We start from the raw sequence: 17,194 nt of genomic DNA on the forward strand, positions 1-17,194 counted from the left end.
GCTGCTGCCCAGCTCGGTTCCTGGGCTGTCCTGGGCCCTCCAGGACTGGCTGCATCCCTCTCCGTCCCGCTCCCCGCTTGTCCCTCTCCCTCCCCGCCACGCTTTACCTACCGAGCTGCTAGGGACACGAATCCAACTCAGCCCAATACCGTACCCCAACCCGTACCCGCCTTCCTCTCACCCCTTCATCCCAAGGGTGGATAACACCGAGGGATGTACTTCGCGTGTCTCTGAGAGATCCTGGGCGTCGCTGTGGGAAAGGCCCGGGAAACGTGGTGTGTTTGGTGTGTGTGCGTGCGTGTGTTTACAGGGGGAGGGAGAACAGCAAAGTTGTCCATATCTGTCTGATTTGGAACGTGCTTCCGGCGAAGAGATGACTTTGCTTCCAGCATGGAGCCTCTTCTAACCTCCACTGTTCTCACCGTCAGCGGCGAGCTTAGAATTGCACTTTTATTGTTTATAAACACCTTCGCCAGCTCTTTTAGGACCTGTCTCCACAGGACGTGTGAATCTGGATTGGAAAATGTTCTGGTTAATTTGAGCCACCTAACCAACTGAATCACCGTCACCAGGTTCTCCGTCGGACTCTAACCGAAGGAGGTAGTCATTGGCAGCCCTTTACGCAGGGCGCACTCGCTTTTCTCCTAGTTACCTCATTCAGCCCTCCCAGCCATCCAGGGAGTTCTGTTACCATGCCTGGGATATAAAGGAGGACACCAAGCCTCAGAGAGGTTAATTAGCTTGCCGGGGGTCACACAGGGAGTAAGCAATGAGGCCAGGTAAACCACTGGGCTGCTCAGTGTCTCATTCTCAAAACCCTTCTGTGGCCACCAGAATCCAGGTTTCCTAGAGGGACAGGGCAGGCTCTAGGAGCCCACCTCTCTCCATCTGCCCTCTCTCTGGGCCAGTCCCTTCTTCATTTCCCCCTACAACCCTGCCAGCCAGCATGCCTTCTCCCAGCACCATGTCTTCTTTTATTGCTCTTACTGTTTCTTCTCTGGATGTAATTCTTTCCTCTGCCTTTAGGACCCTTCCTTCCTCCCCTACCTTCTCACTAGACTGGTCCATCTGTGCTGATGGAAACCCCCTCTTCAGAAAGCCTGCTCTGACACACCCTCCTGCCTGCCTCCCCCTCCCTCCACAGCTCTGAGCCATTCCTGAGCACTGGACTCCCAACACATCCTGGGGAGTGGGACAGTGTCAGGGGGTGAGGATGGACTGAGGGAGGGGGCAGAGGGCCATGTCAGGCTGCTGTCCAGGAGAGTCAGGACTAATTTCCATGTCTGCCTGGGTCATGTTCTGCCCCCTTCGCCGTGAAGTTCTCACTTTCCAGACCTGCTGGAGGGGGACCAGGGACAAGAAAATGTTTTAAGTTCAAAGAGCTGTTTACTATCCAGGGACATTGTTAATTTTTAATAAAGCCCTCCCCCACAAAATTGTGTATATGTGTGTGATTTACTTGGAAGCCAAATATTGTATTTGGCTTATAACTGCAAACAGCGATCAGCTCTGAGACAATTCAGAAGTCACTTGTGCCAAACTAAAGGCTATTTGGCTATCCAAGGACCACCTCACATAGAGAAACTATGGCCAATATGCCACCATCTCAACCAAATCCACTAGGTAGAAATTTGAGAGATGAGAAGGAAGAGAGAAGAGGTCCCCAGTTGGCCTTCCCTGTGGACAGCATTCTTCCTGGCAACACTCTATGATTGTGTGAGAGTGGGTGTGGGCATGTGCACTCTGGGGGTGCAAAACCAGGGGAAAGGTCACATGACACAGTTTCTGTCTTTGGGCCATTTGGGGGACACCTGCAAACTGCTTGGCAAACATTCTTGAGGTGGTTGCAGAATGGGGAGGGCAGAAGGGAGCTAGAGTCAAGGAGGTACATTTTGGAGTGGGAGAGTAAGCAGCCCGCATAAATCAGCCCTCTGACCACTCACCTCCATGCCTAGAGCAACAGAAGAGGAAGAGGGACCCCAAAACCTGCATGGGAAATTTACATACACTTCTCTCTGTGAAGATGGAGGGCTGGGCCTTCCAGGCAGGGCAGGGCCAGAAGCCTTGGTGGAACTGCCTGAGCTGGGAGCCACACCTGGTTTTGCAGGGTGGTTGGGTGAGGGGTCAGCACAGCTCAGATGTGCCAGAGGCAGGTGTGCACTGGTGGGCACTGGGCCGGCCAGCTTGCTAGCACATACATACATCATGTCTGCTCCCAGCAGGGGAAGAGAGGCTTGCCTAGTGAGCCAGTGCTTTTTTCCTCCTGGCTTTGTCCCTCTCAGCCCATCTTGTTCCCTTCTGTCTTCCCCCCACCCCCCTGCAGGTAATGACTCTTCCTGGATGACAGTGTGGCTGGCTGGGTCTGGAATCCTGCCCAGGAAAGGTGCAGAGGTGACCCAGTTCTCAGAGTAAGCCAGACTTGATGCTTTTGCTCTGGAGAGTGCAGCTCCCTAGGGTGTGGCTGCATCATAGGTGTGTATGGGGCTTAGCAAGGGATCCAGGCACCCCACACCCTTGTCCCTCCTTAGCCTAGGCCTGGGCTGTGTCCCTTTGTATGCAACAGGAGTATGAAGGTGAGTTCTGAGCTGGACCCTATCACCCCCCTCCCATGGATCTAGGAAGGGAATGGTCTCCTATTTCCCAAGTGGTTAACTGGTAGAGAAAGGGCTCCAGGGCCCAGATGGCAATATCAGAGGAAGATTCTCCCTTCCACCCCCTCCTGGATGCTTCCTTTGACAGGTTATGGGCACTGGGAAACCCATCAGAATCTGGAACAGGTAGCGAGTTTGCAGCAAGAGCCTGGGCATTGGGATGGAAGTTCCAGAGCTTCAGTTTCAACAGCCAAGCTGGGGGCCTTCTCTTTCTCCTTCTGCAACCCCCTGGGGTCCATTATTCACCCCTTTTTATGCTCACCCCATCCCAAAGTCTTCCTCCAAATCCTCTCCTTCCACTACCACCATCTTCCCTTTCGCTCCAAGCATCAGGCTCAGAATCTCCTTCAGGCACAGGTTGCCTCACAGGGTCTGTGCCTTTGGGGTGTTATTTCCTTCCGAGTTGGAGCAGTTTTGAAAGCAGGCCCCACAATGGTTGAGGTAAGAAGGTGCTGTCCTAAAATATCAGGAAGTCCTGACTTTCCAAACTGTGCGTACCCCCTGACTCCAGGGCCTTCTTCTGTGCCCTTGGCCTCAGATGTTCCTACCGGCCCAGGGGCAGGAGCATTCCTGCCCTTGGGGAGGGAGCTCTGATCACTGCTCTCCTTCCCTCCCCACCTCTAGGGTCCATAACTGCCCAGGACCTCCAAGGTCCCTAGCTCAGCGTGTATCCAGGAAGTAGTGTCTGATGGGTATTGGTGGATAAATTGATAAACTACAGGAGTTTATGTTCACCTGGGTATCGATCAGGCTGGAGATGGGGAACTAAGAATTGGCACATTCGAGGCCGTGAGGAAGGGAAGACCATTTTGCAATATCAATGTGACCCCAGACACCAGCATTTCCTGTGCAGCTCCCTTGTCCTGAGAACTGATTTGGTGGATGTGCCGCTGCTGGGAAAGACCCTCTGCTCTTGGCCAGAGGCTGCAAGGGAATGTGAAGAGTCTCAGGATTTGCAAGGTTCCTTGCAGAGAAAGAACCCAGGGCGGGCCTTTCTGGCTGCTGGGGCAGGGCCAGAGTGATAAAAGACTGCCCCCTAGTGAGCTTCATCCCCACTGCCGTGTCAGCTCCCAGGGCTCCCAAGGTGGATCTTCTGTCCCAGAGAGGTGTGATGGAGGCAGGTTTGTGACAGGGTTTTGTCCAGGGGACAGGTGTCTCCCAGGCTCACAAAATGAACTAATGGCTCCAGTTGTGTTTCTGACTTTCCTCCCATTTCGGTCCCTGCTGAGCTTTCACGTGGCCTTAAAGAGATACATATGATCTTTAACACAACCTTACATCATTGACATTGTGAAAACACCTTATATTTACTCACCTATTCACACTTCCATGCTGCTCTTCCATCATGTATTTTCTGTATTCACTAAAAAAAATATTTCCTGAACATGCACTCTGAGCGAGACCCTATGAGCCCAAGGGGTTTCTTTCCATCTTTTCAGAGTTCAAAAGTCACTGGGGTCAAGGGAGAAAGAGGCTAGTATACTACAGAGCACAGAGCTCCCCATCTTGGAGAAGAAGGGTATGGGCACAGCGAGGAAGTGATGGCAGGCTTCCTGGAGGTGGTGCTTCTCAAGCTGAGTGCTAAGGCCAAGATGGACTGCGAGGTGTCTTCCAAGGCTGGCATCTGGAGAACCTGCCCTAAAAGCACAGATGTCCTGGTTCACCAGAACAGAAGCAGGAAGTGTTGAGCCGTTCATGGGTGGCTACTGACCTCCAGGGGTAACTGCGGGAGGGAGAGATTACAAGGGACACTTTGTGGTGTACATATGCTAAAACATTAAGTTGTGTACTTTAAACAAGTATACATTTTTAATAAGTCAATTATACTCTAATAAAAAGATGGAAACAAACAGTAATATAGTGTAAAAAGTAGTGCCTTGTTCTGCTCTTCTCCCCAAGTTCCATGCCCAAGAGACAACCACTTTCAATCTTTTGCATGTTCTGTTATTGACACCTAAATTTCTAAAAAAAAGTCTTCTATTTCATGGCGTTTCTGCTTTAGGTATTATCAATTTACCTCTTACTACGAAAAGTTAGGACCGAGCTCTCTTACACAGCAGACGCATACAGTCACTTACATACACGCACACTTGCCTCTTTCCCACCCCTTGATACGGCTACATGTAATTTTTTTTGCATAAATTACTATTCAATGTTTATATGATTGTGACTAGATAAATATTGTTAATAGCTGAATCACATACTGCACCATGATTACACTTCCTTTCTTACACAACTTTTATTTTTGTTGGAGTTAAATATCTGCCTCATTTTTTCATTTTCCTGGTGTGGTGTATATTTAGCATTAACTTGTGTCCAAATACACAGGTAGAACCCTAAAGTTCAACTCCATGAATACAAACCCATTAGTAGTTTAGCAGGTCGATGTTAGTCTTGATGGCACCTGTCTGGGGAGTTGGGACAGGTTGCCCTCTGCTCCCACCAAACAGCTTCATTTGGAGACCTCCCTTTACCTCCAGGAAGGACCCTTCCCCCACTTCTCTTCCACTTGTTTTCCTGTCTCCAGATTTCTTGCCTTTGCCTTCCAGTAGCTTCCTAAGAATGGATCTGTAGGAGGCAAATTAGGAAAAATTTTTTGCATATTAAAATCTCTTAATTCTACTGTCATACACTGTTTATGGATAGTTGGTTGGGTATAAAATTCTAGATTAGAAATAATTTTGCCTCTGTATTTTGAAAGAGTTGCTTCGTTATCTTCTTGCTTTCAGTGTTGCCATGGAGAAAAACAATGTGATTCTCACTGCTGATCCCTGGATATCAGTTGTTTTCTCTCTCTCCGGAAACTTTTAGGATTTTCTCTGCATGTCTGACATGCTGACATTTCTGAGTGATGTACCTTATGTGTTTTTGTCCTTTGTTCTGGGTGCTTGGTGGGTCCTTCCATCCAGCACCTCATATCCCTGAGTGCTGGAAAAGTTTCTCATATGATTTGGTGGTTATTTTTCTCCAGTTGAATTGTTTCCTTTTGGGGGCTCCAATTATTTGGATGTTAGAACTACCAAAACGATTCTCTGATTTTAAGTAATTTTTTCTTGTTATCTTCATTTTGGGGGGAAATTTTCACTGCTTTATATTTCAACCCTTTTGTATTGCTGTTATAATTTTTAACTTTCAAGAGCTGTTTTCTTTTTAATCCAATGTTTTCTTTCATAACACCATTTTCTTATTTCATGAATTAATTATCTTCTCTTATCCCTCTGGGAGTAGTAATTATAATGGAAATTGTTTTGCTATTCCAATCTCCATATTATCTGGGTTTCCTTGGAGTTCCTTTTTTACTGTTTGTTTGTTTTGCTCTGTTTTTCATAGTTAAGGCCTCTCTCAAATGACTTAGCTGTCTAGTCCTATTTAAGAGGGAGGCATTTCACAGCTGATGGAAGCCCTGTGTGGGTGCAGCGTTTATTTCTTGGTGAGTTTCACAGAAAAAGGATGGGATAGAGTTCTGCCTTTGATGTTGGGGACCCCCACAATGGCAGGACATACAGGTCATTTCCCTCGGGCGAGTCGGTTTCCCAGTGAAGGATCCTCTGAATCTCCCGCCTGGTGTCTGGAAGCCAGGCTGCCCGTGCACCCCGAAGAGAACAAGGAAGGGGAACGGAAGGGCGATGGGGCTGTGGGCTCTGCCAGGCCCCACCACTGCCATCCCCACCTTCGGTCTCTCCAGATGGCAACTCTCCAGCTTGGCTGTGGGGGTGGGGCAGGGGAGTGGTAAGGAATAAGGCAGTGGTGAAGGGGGCTGTCTCAGAGTGCGCCCCTCTTCAGAAGGTTTACAACCAACTTGCCTGGCTTCAGTCTCACCCTCGCCCGCATCTTGGAGGTACCCAGGGCCTTCGCTTGCTAAACGTCTGAGGCTCTGCCAAGTTTGTTTCTTCTCTTCCCCAGATACTCAGTGCTGGGAGAAAGCCGTAACCTCATCTGTCTGCTTTCCGTTTTTCAGAATTTTGTCGACATCAGTCTCCTGCTCTCTCCTCTCCTGCCTTCTTTCACTGAAGGGTCAGGCTTTTTCCTTTTATCTCTTTCCAGTAAGCAGGTTTAGGGTGGAGCCAGGGTGAAGGCGCTCTCCCCTCCTCCCTGTTGGGCCAGACTCAGCCTCCTCTTGGTGTTTCTCACTGGGTTGGGTCCTTCCAGACCTTGTCAGGACTGGTGTGGGCACTTGGGGCAGGAAGCTGGCAAGCTCAGGATTGTTCAGCTGGTTCTACAACTTCAGACCTTGCTTTCCCTGCCATGGGCGGGGTTCCCATACATCTGCCAAGGATAAAGCCAGTGTGGTGCCTCTGTGATGGTGGTGCTGTGGTCCTCTGGTACTCCAGGACTCCAGGGCTGTAGTAAAGACCTTGGAAAGGGGGACTTGAAGCTTGAGGTTTTAGAGGCCCGAGGGCTGAGCCCCTAGTTCTAGGAGACACAAGACACCTTCAGAAACCACCTTGTTGTCACAGAAACTGGGTATCCAGGGGGAAGGCTGGCCTTTGCTTCCAGTCTTGCTTCTTTCCTCTTGGTGCATTCATAGGAGAGTGGAGGGGAGAACATGGTCCCTCCCAGGCCCATGTTTTGCCGCCTCTCAAGGGCAGAGCATCTGACCTTTCAGCTCCATTGGAAAGGTTCTTTTGTTTGGCTGGACAAGGGCTGCAGAGTCACTTGGGAGACATGGTAATGTCCGGCTTGTTTTGTGCAAAGGCTCAGGGTGTGCTGGGTGGCGGGCGCCACAAAACCCGTGTTCCAATGTGCCAGGGAGACTCTGTAAGCAGGATTCCTATCTTAGAGATTCACAGCGGCACCAACCTGTGTGAAGAATCTGAAAATTCTGGCAGGAAGGAAACCATCTATTTTGTTTAAGGTGCACCCAAGTAAGTGAAGACAGGAAAGAAGTTAGATCGATCTTCACAAGTACCAAACAGTGGACTAACTGGAGGGACTAACTTTCACTGTCATCCTGGTGAAATAAGGTGGCTCCAGAGGTGGAGACACTGAGGATGCAGCCCACATGCGCTCCAGTCCTCGTCTAAACTCTGCTGGAGGTCTGGAGGCTCTTGACTGCCCTGCCTTCATTTTCAGGTCCTTTTTAGCAGATCCTTCCCAAGCCCAGTCCAAACCCAAAGTGATGAAGAGTGACTCTGGAGAGAGAGGCACAGGGACAGTGTTTCCTCTGAGGAAGAGAGAGCAGGACTGTGGAAGGGCAGGGGCCATGGAGGCAGGCTGATCAGTTGTTATTGTTTTTGGATGAAGTCACACCTGCATTTTTTAGTAAGGTATAAAATAATACGTATAATATATAACAAAATTCAACCATTTTAGTGTATAGTCTGATGAATTTTGGTAGTCGTATACAGTTGAATAACCACAGCCACAATCGAGATTTAGATCACTTTCATCTCTTTGGAAAGATGCTCCCTTTTGCAGGAATTTCCTCCCCTGAGCCCTGAGTCCTCTTGGCCCACTCTGGCCTCGTGCCTGCATGTGGCCGGTTCCTTCTTTTTCTTTATGTCTAATCTCAGTTTAAAACACCCAACTTACAGGTGCTCTCTGGCCTGTCTCTCTTCGTAACAACAAGCTCTTCCATTTCTCCTTAATTTTTAATTTATTTATGTGTTTGGTTATTTGCTTCGGTCAGTCTACCCCCAACTGAATGTAAGCTTGACTATGTCTTTCTGCACTGGTTTATTCTCAATGCCAAGCACAGTGCCCAGAACATAATAGTTGATTTATAAGTGTTTATCAGACCAAAGGATATAAAGAAGAAAGGGAAGGATGAAATGCAGGAAGGAAGAAGACAGAAGGGGGACTAAAGGCTCAGAAAGGGGAGCAAGGAGGGAGGGGACAGATAAGGACTACATCGCGGTGGTCCAGAGCCAGGGTTTTTGTATCAGTGTGACCTTGGCACCTCACGTCTGCTTTAGTTCCCTCCTTTATGAAACAGGGTTTTCCTCACAGGGCTGTGCTGAGGACCAAATGAGATAATGCATGTAAAGCATGATCACAGTGCCTGACCCCTAATAAACAGGAGGGAGAGAAAAGAAGGGAGAACTGTGGGTCTCCTCTCCTGGGCACTGACTCGGAAACTCTATTTATTGTTCTCCCTGCCTCCTTTCCATTCAGGGGGGCTCTGAGGGGCATCTCACCGACCAGCCTTCATATCCTGGCACACGCTGGAGCCCAGCACACATTCCTGTCCCAGTGGCTGAGATGTCTTGCTTACAACAAGCAGACTGGAGAGGCAGACTGGAGTTGGCCACACATTCCAGATTCTTCCCCTTGGGTCAGGAGCCTACAAAGGCATTGCCAATAAAGCATCTGCCCAGCTGCCTCATTTCCATGAGGAACAATGGCTAAGGGAGGATGGGGATGGGCCAGGGATAGCAGTTGGGGTGGGAGAGGGGGTGGGATGAGGTGGAGGGAGGGCAGAGCCCTTGGTTTCTGCAGCTGCGATTGCTTCATGCTGGACACCAGGCCCATTGGCCCCTGCACCTGCCTCCTGAACCCACAAACCCCCTCTTAATGCTGCAGTCAGGAGGAAACACTGAGCCCAGAGCTGCTGAGAGGGGCCAAGTTTCCTTGGACTCCCTTTTCTTTACTTCCTCCTCTGTGCTCTCTCTTGCCCCTGCTCTTCCCTGCACATCGACCAGATGGGAAGTCCCTGGAGATGGAGGGGTGGGTTGTGAGGTGCCTCTTTCCCTACTTACGGGCTTTGCCACTTTGGGTGAAAAGATAAGCCTTCTTCTCATCTTGTTTAAAACAAGCACCAGGACTTCCGGCCAAGATGGAGGCATAGGCATATACACTGTGCATCCTTGCACAACCAAAAGAAGGACAATAACAAATTTAAAAACAAGAAACAACCAGAACTGACAGAAAATCAAACTGTATGGAAGTCCAACAACCAAAGAGTCAAAGAAAAAACTTTCATCTACACTGGTAGGAGAGGCAGAGATGGGAAGCCAGACAAAAAGGACTTGGGGCAAGGCAGTGGCTGGCAGACCCGGCAAAGTGGCGGATTGCGGACTGGGTGGTCCCACATTCGAGTTCAGACAAACCGGGAGAAACAACTAGGGAGCCAGACAGATTGTGAAACCCATCGTTCCAGTGCAGGGAAGTAAAGCCTCAAACCTCTGACTGAAAACACCTGTGAGGGTTGAGGCAGCAGCGGGAGAAACTCCCAGCCTCACAGGAGGGTTCATTGGAGAGACCCACAGGGTCCTAAAATATACACAAGCCTACCCACCAGGAATCAGACCAGAAGGGCCCAATTTGAGTATGGGTAGCAGGGGAAGTAACTGAAATCCGGCAGAGAGTGAGCAAGCACCACTGTTTCCTCTTGGACCCCTGCCCCACATACAGAGTCACAACCTGGCTACTGGGTTGCCCCACCCTGGTGAACACCTAAAGATCTGCCCCTTATTACATAACAGGCACATCAAGACAAAAAAAAATGGCCCAAATGAAAGAACAGATCAAAGCTCCAGAAAGATACAACTAAGCAACGCAGAGATAGCCAACCTATCAGATGCACAGTTCAAAACACTGGTAATCACGATGCTCATAGAATTGGTTGAATTTGGTCACGAATTAGATGAAAAAATGAAGGTGATGCTAAGTGAAATAAAGGAAAATGTACAGGGAACCAACAAAACTGGGACTCAAATCAGTGGTGTGGATCTGAAGGAAGAAATATTCAACTAGAACAGAATGAAGAAACAAGAATTCAAAAAAATGAGGAGAGGCTTAGAAACCTCCAAGACATCTTTAAATGTTCCAACATCTGAATCATAGGGATGCCAAAAAGAGAAGAGAAAGAGCAAGAAATTGAAAACTTATCTGAATAAATAATGAAGGAAAATTTTCCCAATCTGGCAAAGGAAATAGACTTCTAGGAAGTTCAGGAAGCTCAGAGAGTCCCAAAGAAGTTGGACCCAAGGAGGAACACACCAAGGCACATCATAATTACATTAGCCAAGTTTAAAGATAAGGAGAGTATCTTAAAAGCAGCAAGAGAAAAGGAGACAGTTGCTTACAAAGGAATGCCCATAAGACTATCTGCTGATTTCTCAAAAGAAAACTTGCAGGCAAGAGGGGGCTGGAAAAGAGTATTTCAAGTCATGAAAGGCAAGGACCTACATCCAAGATTACTCTATCCAGCAAAGCTATCATTTAGAATGGAAGGGCAGATAAAGTGCTTCCCAGATAAGGTCATGTTAAAGGAGTTCATCATCATTAAGCCCTTATTATATGAAATGTTAAAGGGGTTTATCTAAGAAAAAGAAGATAAAAAATATGAACAATAAAATGACAACAAACTCACAACTATTAACAACCGAACCTAAAATAAAAATAAAAACAAAAACAAACTAAACAAACAACTAGAACAGGAACAGAATCACATGGAAATCACATGGAGATGGGGTTATCGGCGGGGGAGTGGGTGGGAGAGAGAGGGGGAAAAGGTAAAGAGAATAAATAGCATAAATGGTAGGTAGAAGATAGGCAGGGGAGGTTAAGAATAGTATTGGAAATGTGGAAGCCAAAGAACTTATATATACGACCCACGGGCATGAACTAAAGTGAGGGAATGCAGGTGGGAGGGGGTGCAATAAAGGGGGGGAAATGGGACAACTGTAATAGCATAATTAATAAAATATATTTAAATAATAAAAATAAAACAAGCACCATAATAAAACCCACCTCATACACAGGGTAGTTGTGAGCATGAAGTGGAACAGTCTATGCAATGGCATCCAGACAGAATGGGCACAATGATCACCTTCTCCACAGAGCAGTTCTGTAAATTCCCATTTCCCACCACACTGCAGTAGGACCTCCTGTGTGCCTCGTTCCCCCTCTTGAGTCTTACTCAAGGACAGCTTGAGAACAGTAAGACTCAAGGACAGTTCTCAAGCAAGCAGCACCCTCAGCCAAAGCCATTCATAAGGACAAGTTGTAGCTTCCAGAATCTTTCCTCTGCTTTCACATGAACTGACTGAGAGTTTTAGCCCACGTCTTTTGTCTCCTATTCACCCGCTTTGGGTCCTTTATCAAACATTGCCTTTCAGTAGGACCTTCCCTAATCATACCAAATTATCATTATAATTTCCACCTACCCTATTTCCTGTTCTCTTTCCTCCTTTTGCTCCCTCCACCATTCTACATGCTTATGTATTTGCTCCTAGGATGTAAACTGCACTACATTCTAGGCCAGGGATTTTTTTCTGCTTTGTTCAATGCTATACCCCTGAGGGCTAGAACAATACATAGTATGTGCTCTATAAATATTTGTTGAATGAATGGAATGAAGTCATGGACATTCATTTTTGCCAAGGGATGATCTCTATTGTTTTATGACTGATGGGCACCAACAAGAAATCACTTTTCCCCCAACTCATTTAAGTTGTGTATAAAGTACCTTAACGATGTCCCTCTGGTGTGAGAGATGAGGTATGCCCAGAACTGGTTCCAATCCGTTAAACTCCCCTGTGGTCTGACTGTTCCAAGTGGCCTCTGCTCTTGCAGTGAGGGGACACTGTGCTCATTAGAGGTTTTAATGGTATGTAACCCAGCAGTTTTCCTTGGTTTAAGGTTGGTATCTCACACTCCCTGGCTTTTGCAGAGGTAATGTCTAAACCTGTGTATCAGGGACTGTTTAGCCCCGAGTATTGGACACCACACAAACAGTGGCTTACACTTAGAAAAGTTAGGGATTTATTTTTTGCCCAGTGCTTGAAGTCTGGAGGCAGGTCATCTGGGGCTGGTATGGTAGCTCCAAAGAATCTTCAGTGTACGAGGCTCCTTTCATCTTTCTGCTCTTCCACCCATTGGCCACAGCATCTTGACCTGGCCTCGTGGCTGTAGGGTGACTACTGCAGCTCCAGCTTCAAGGGAGCCTTCCACGCAGTGAGAGGGTCAACCCCAGCGGAGCCAGGAGGAAGGGTGCACACCCGCTCAGTCAGCACACCTTTAAAAATGTCCAGTCTGACGGCCTTTGACTTTAACTGGAACAGTTAGCCCATTTATATTTAATGAAATCACTAGTACCTTTGGGTTTAAATCCACCTAAATCTCATTATTTGTCTATTGTTTCATTTGTTTTATGTTCCTTTTCTCCTCCTTTCTTGCCTTTTCAGTACTTCTAAATTATTCCATTCCATTTGGCTTATTAATTATATATTACTTTATCATTTTTTAGTGGTCACCTTGGAGTTTACAATATGTACCCTTGAAAATAAAGTTTAATGTAAATTTATACTGTTATCCCTTCCAGGACAATATAAAGATTTTAGAACACTTGAACTCCATTTAATCCCCTTCCATCTTTTGTGTTCCTGTCATGTATTTTCATTCCATACGTATTTTAAACCTCACAGGACATTATTATTATTTTCTTATACATTATCAATATTCATTTAGATCTCCCCATATATTAGTCTTTCATTGTTCTCTATTCCTTCCTTCCTTTATTTCCATGCTTCCACTTGGGATTATTTTTCTTTTCCACCTTAATGTGGGTTTGCAGATGACAATCGCTCCCCATTTTTATCGATTGGAAAATGTCTTAATTTTATCCTTCCTTCCTGTGTGTGGCAAAGCAGAGCACTCTTGGCTGCTAAGGTCATTCCCATATTGAGTCTGGCTGTCCTGGACCCTACCAGCTTGATGGAAAGTTCACACCCTCTTTCTTGGGCATGAGAGGCATCAGGAACGCCAACGTTTGACGGAAGTCAGAGGCACTTACTCAATTCCGACTTGGGCCAAAAGATCAGATCTGGCCCTGGTCAGATTTCAAAAGGGAAGCTGCTGTTGGTACGTCCTCTCTCAATGCTTTTTCTTTACTGGGCAGCTGTGGTGCCTGGGCCTTCGTGTCCAGCCTTACTCTGGGCAGGGTGTGTGGGGAAGGAGAATCTCTGAGTCTCCTCAAATCTTCAGTTCTGCACACAGTAGGATAACTTTATTGGGCCTCCTTTCTTCACGGGGCAATTCAAACAACAGTTCATAAACTGCTTTCCCCTTGAATTCCTCAGTTAAGCCTAAAGCCTGTAACGATGGAAGTGAGTGGTCATCAGCGCCCCTGTCTCCAACCAACTCTTGGCGGTCAGAGTGGCTCTGGCAGAAATTCTTTTGACCCTGAGAGAGTCTGGCCCAATGTGAATTGGTGGCCTTGAGGATCCTAGAGTGAACTGGGTAGTTAAAAGTCTTCTCCAGATGGTATACCCTCTGGCCTGGGGTCCCCCTGCCAACTTCTACACCCTGTACTCTGCCTCAAGCAGGGAAACCACACCAGGGCGGAGGGCAAGATGAAGAAACATCAGGCGGCTCCCTTCCTCCCCGCAAAGTCACAGAAGCCCCACCTGTCGAGCTGAGTAACTGTCTATATCGAGGACACAGGAAACAAACACAACGGAAACAAAGCTTACCTCTGTCTGGACTCTGAGCTCTCTCTGGGAGCAGGAGGAAGGTTGGAATGCATTTCTGGTGGGCTGCCTGGGTTTAGTTATTTTTCTACAGGCTAAAGAGAAAAGCTGGAAGCCTTTCCTTCTCTAAATGTTATTTTGCCGAGCAAAACAAAAACTCATTCTGGACTGTTTCCTCTCCCTGGAATACTCTTCTTCTAGATAGCCCGTGGTTCGTGCTCTCCCTGGCAGGTCTCTGCTCACACACTGCCTTCTTGGGGGGCCTTTCTAACCACCTCATGTAAAGTCACAATCGCTATCACCCCACCTCACCATCCACCCCAAACCCCAGTAATTCCCCATTCCTGTGACTGCTTTATTTTTCTCCTTCACCATGCTTTATTTATCACCTCTCTCCCTTCACTGGACTGTAAGCTACATGAGGGCGTGATGTATGTACGTTTTATCATTTGCTGTGTCCCAGGGCTCAGAACAGCGCTTGGCACATAGTTGGCATATGAGTTATTTATTGCTTCATAACAAATTGCACCTAAAATATAGTGTCTTAAAACAACATATAGCCCCACCTAGTGTGGCTCAGTGGACTGAGTGCCAGCCTGTGAACCAAAGGGTTCGATTCCCAGTCAGGGCACATGCCTGGGTTGCAGGCATGGTCCCCAATGCGGGGCATGTGAGAGGCAACCACACATTGGTGTTTCTGTCCCCCTCTTTCTCCCTTCCTTCCCCTCTCTCTAAAAATAAACTCAACACAGTCTTTAAAAAAACACATTTAGCACCTTATAGTTGCTGTGGGTCAGATATCTGAATGCAGCTTGCCTGGGTCCTCAGGCTCAGCATGTTTTAAGGTATTGGCTGCCACTGCAGCCTCATCCGAATACTCAAGTGGGGAGGAGCTGCTTTGGGTTCACACGGTTGTTGGCAGGATTCAGTGCCTCACAGATGATTGAACTGAGGGCCTCAGTTCCTCACTGGTTGCCGGCCAGAATCTGCCCTTTATTTCTTATCACATGGGTTTCTCCACAGGGCAGCTTACTACTTGGCAGCTGACCTCATCAGAGTGAGTAAACAAGAAGCACAGAGAGAGTTTGAACAAGATGAATGTTACCCTTTTTGGAAACTAATGTTGGATGTAATATCCACTGCTTTTCCTATATTCTCTTCATTAAAAGCAAGGTAGTAGGCCCAGTGCACACTCCAGAGGATGGGATTGCACAAGTATCTGTAAGTACCAGGAAAGGGGCCTTTGGGAGTCACTTAAGAAACTGCCAACCACATTGGATTTCCAATGAGTGTTTGTTGAGTGGAGGAGTGGATGAGTTTGGGTAAATGCAGTGAGAGCAGAGACACAAGTAGGGGCACACTGCTGTCGAGACATGGTTTTCTTCATACACTGGAAAGCCAGGGGACATGGGCATCAAAGAGTTTGCCACTTTCCACTTGTCACATGCTTTCTTTCAAGATTGGTTAGTTCCTATTCTGATTCTGTCTTCCTCATTCACCCCAAAAATATATGTGTGCATGTGACGTGTACAGGGGAGGACAAGTCATTCTTTGGAGAAATAAAGATACTGGCAAGCTTACATATGGGGCTCAGAAGTTGGTGCATTTCTTTCAGAGAAAAGGCTGGGGAAATCTGTTAATTGTGGGAAAAGCACATTTTTTCCACACTTGCACAACTCAAATAAGGCTGAGCACTCCCAAACTGGAATTTTCCAAACCATTTCTACTTCTCAGACAGAGAGAGAAGGAAATTTGGACAAAGGCTTATTTTTAAGGGAGAAATGAGCTATGTATATGGTGTGCCTTTTGTATGCTTAGCATGAGCTTGCATCTGCAGGGATACAGAAGAAATTAAAGACATGGGAGGAACACCCAAGACAGCTGGAGAGACCAGACCACAGGGAGGTAGCCGTGAAACAGAGACAGCATTGCCTCAATTGTGAGGCTCAGGTCTGGTGTGAATTTGGAGATCAAGAGAGGGGGACTCGTGGGGCTGACAGGGGCAGGGAGAGCCACCTGCTCTGGAGATAGGTGGGCTAGAGCTCCACTTTGAGCATGAAATGTGTTTGACTAAGAGGAGGGCATTCTAGGTGAGGAGTTGCACAGGAGAAAAACTACAGAAATGGGAACTTGGGTGGCATGATTACGGGCAGAGAAATAGGCCTGAATAAATAAGTGGAAGGCACGTAGCAATGGCTCGGCAAAGAATGAGAGACTGAGGAGCAGGGCCTTTGTAAGTTTAGGAAGGTCTGAATTCCTAAGCAGGACTAGTTCTTGAGAAGGAGAAGCAGAAAGCTCTCAGTTCTTGGGGTAGTTAACTCATCACCAGGCCCAAGGATGAGCAGCCCCCAGCAATAGCCTATGACGGGGTAGTGGTAGGGCGGCTACCAAGGTGCCTTCCTTCTGTCCAGGAGAAGCTGCTGAGAAGATGACTGAGTCTTGGCTATGGCTGCCAGAGGACCAGCAAAGTCCACCCTGATTCTTTGTGGTCTGTTCTAAGATTAGGGGGAAAAACCATCATAGGCAAGAAGAGGGTGGGGTCAGACTAGAACTGTGTGAAGCCTCACCCTTCCTCTCCCAGTTCCGTCCATCCTTTCTCCTGTTCTATTTTTCTCCACTACACTTATGGCCATCTGACACCTTGCATGCTTATTTTTTTTGTCTTACATATCGTCTGTTTTATCCACTGGAATGTTAAGCTCCACAGGGCAAGGGCAGGAGATTCCCAGGGACTACAAGAATGCCAGGCACATAGTAAATACTTATTGTTTGTTGAATGGAAGGAGTGAATAACACAAATGAGGCCTTGGAACAAAGTGACAAGCTCTACAGATGAGGAGTTTGATCTGGTTAGGAGGACCAATGTGATCAATTTGCTGTCCGGTCCCCTGCCAGGGCAGCCACATCGTGTGTGCGCACGCGCGGGCATGTGTGTCTTTACCTACAGAGAAGAGCTTGCCCTTGGGATCAGCTCCCACTTCAGTCTGGACACCAGGGGTAGCTGCAGGTGACACAGCTTCCCTTAGGGTCACACAGACTAATTCCCCACGTTTCTGAATTTGGAGCTTCTGCCAGCCTGCAGCTCTGTATCAGCCTGCAGCCCACCCCCACCCCAACCCCGACCCCATC

The sequence above is a fragment of the Phyllostomus hastatus genome, unplaced genomic scaffold (assembly GCF_019186645.2).
Source record: "Phyllostomus hastatus isolate PE091 unplaced genomic scaffold, TTU_PhHast_1.1 phas_scaffold_129, whole genome shotgun sequence".
Lineage (NCBI taxonomy): Eukaryota > Metazoa > Chordata > Mammalia > Chiroptera > Phyllostomidae > Phyllostomus > Phyllostomus hastatus.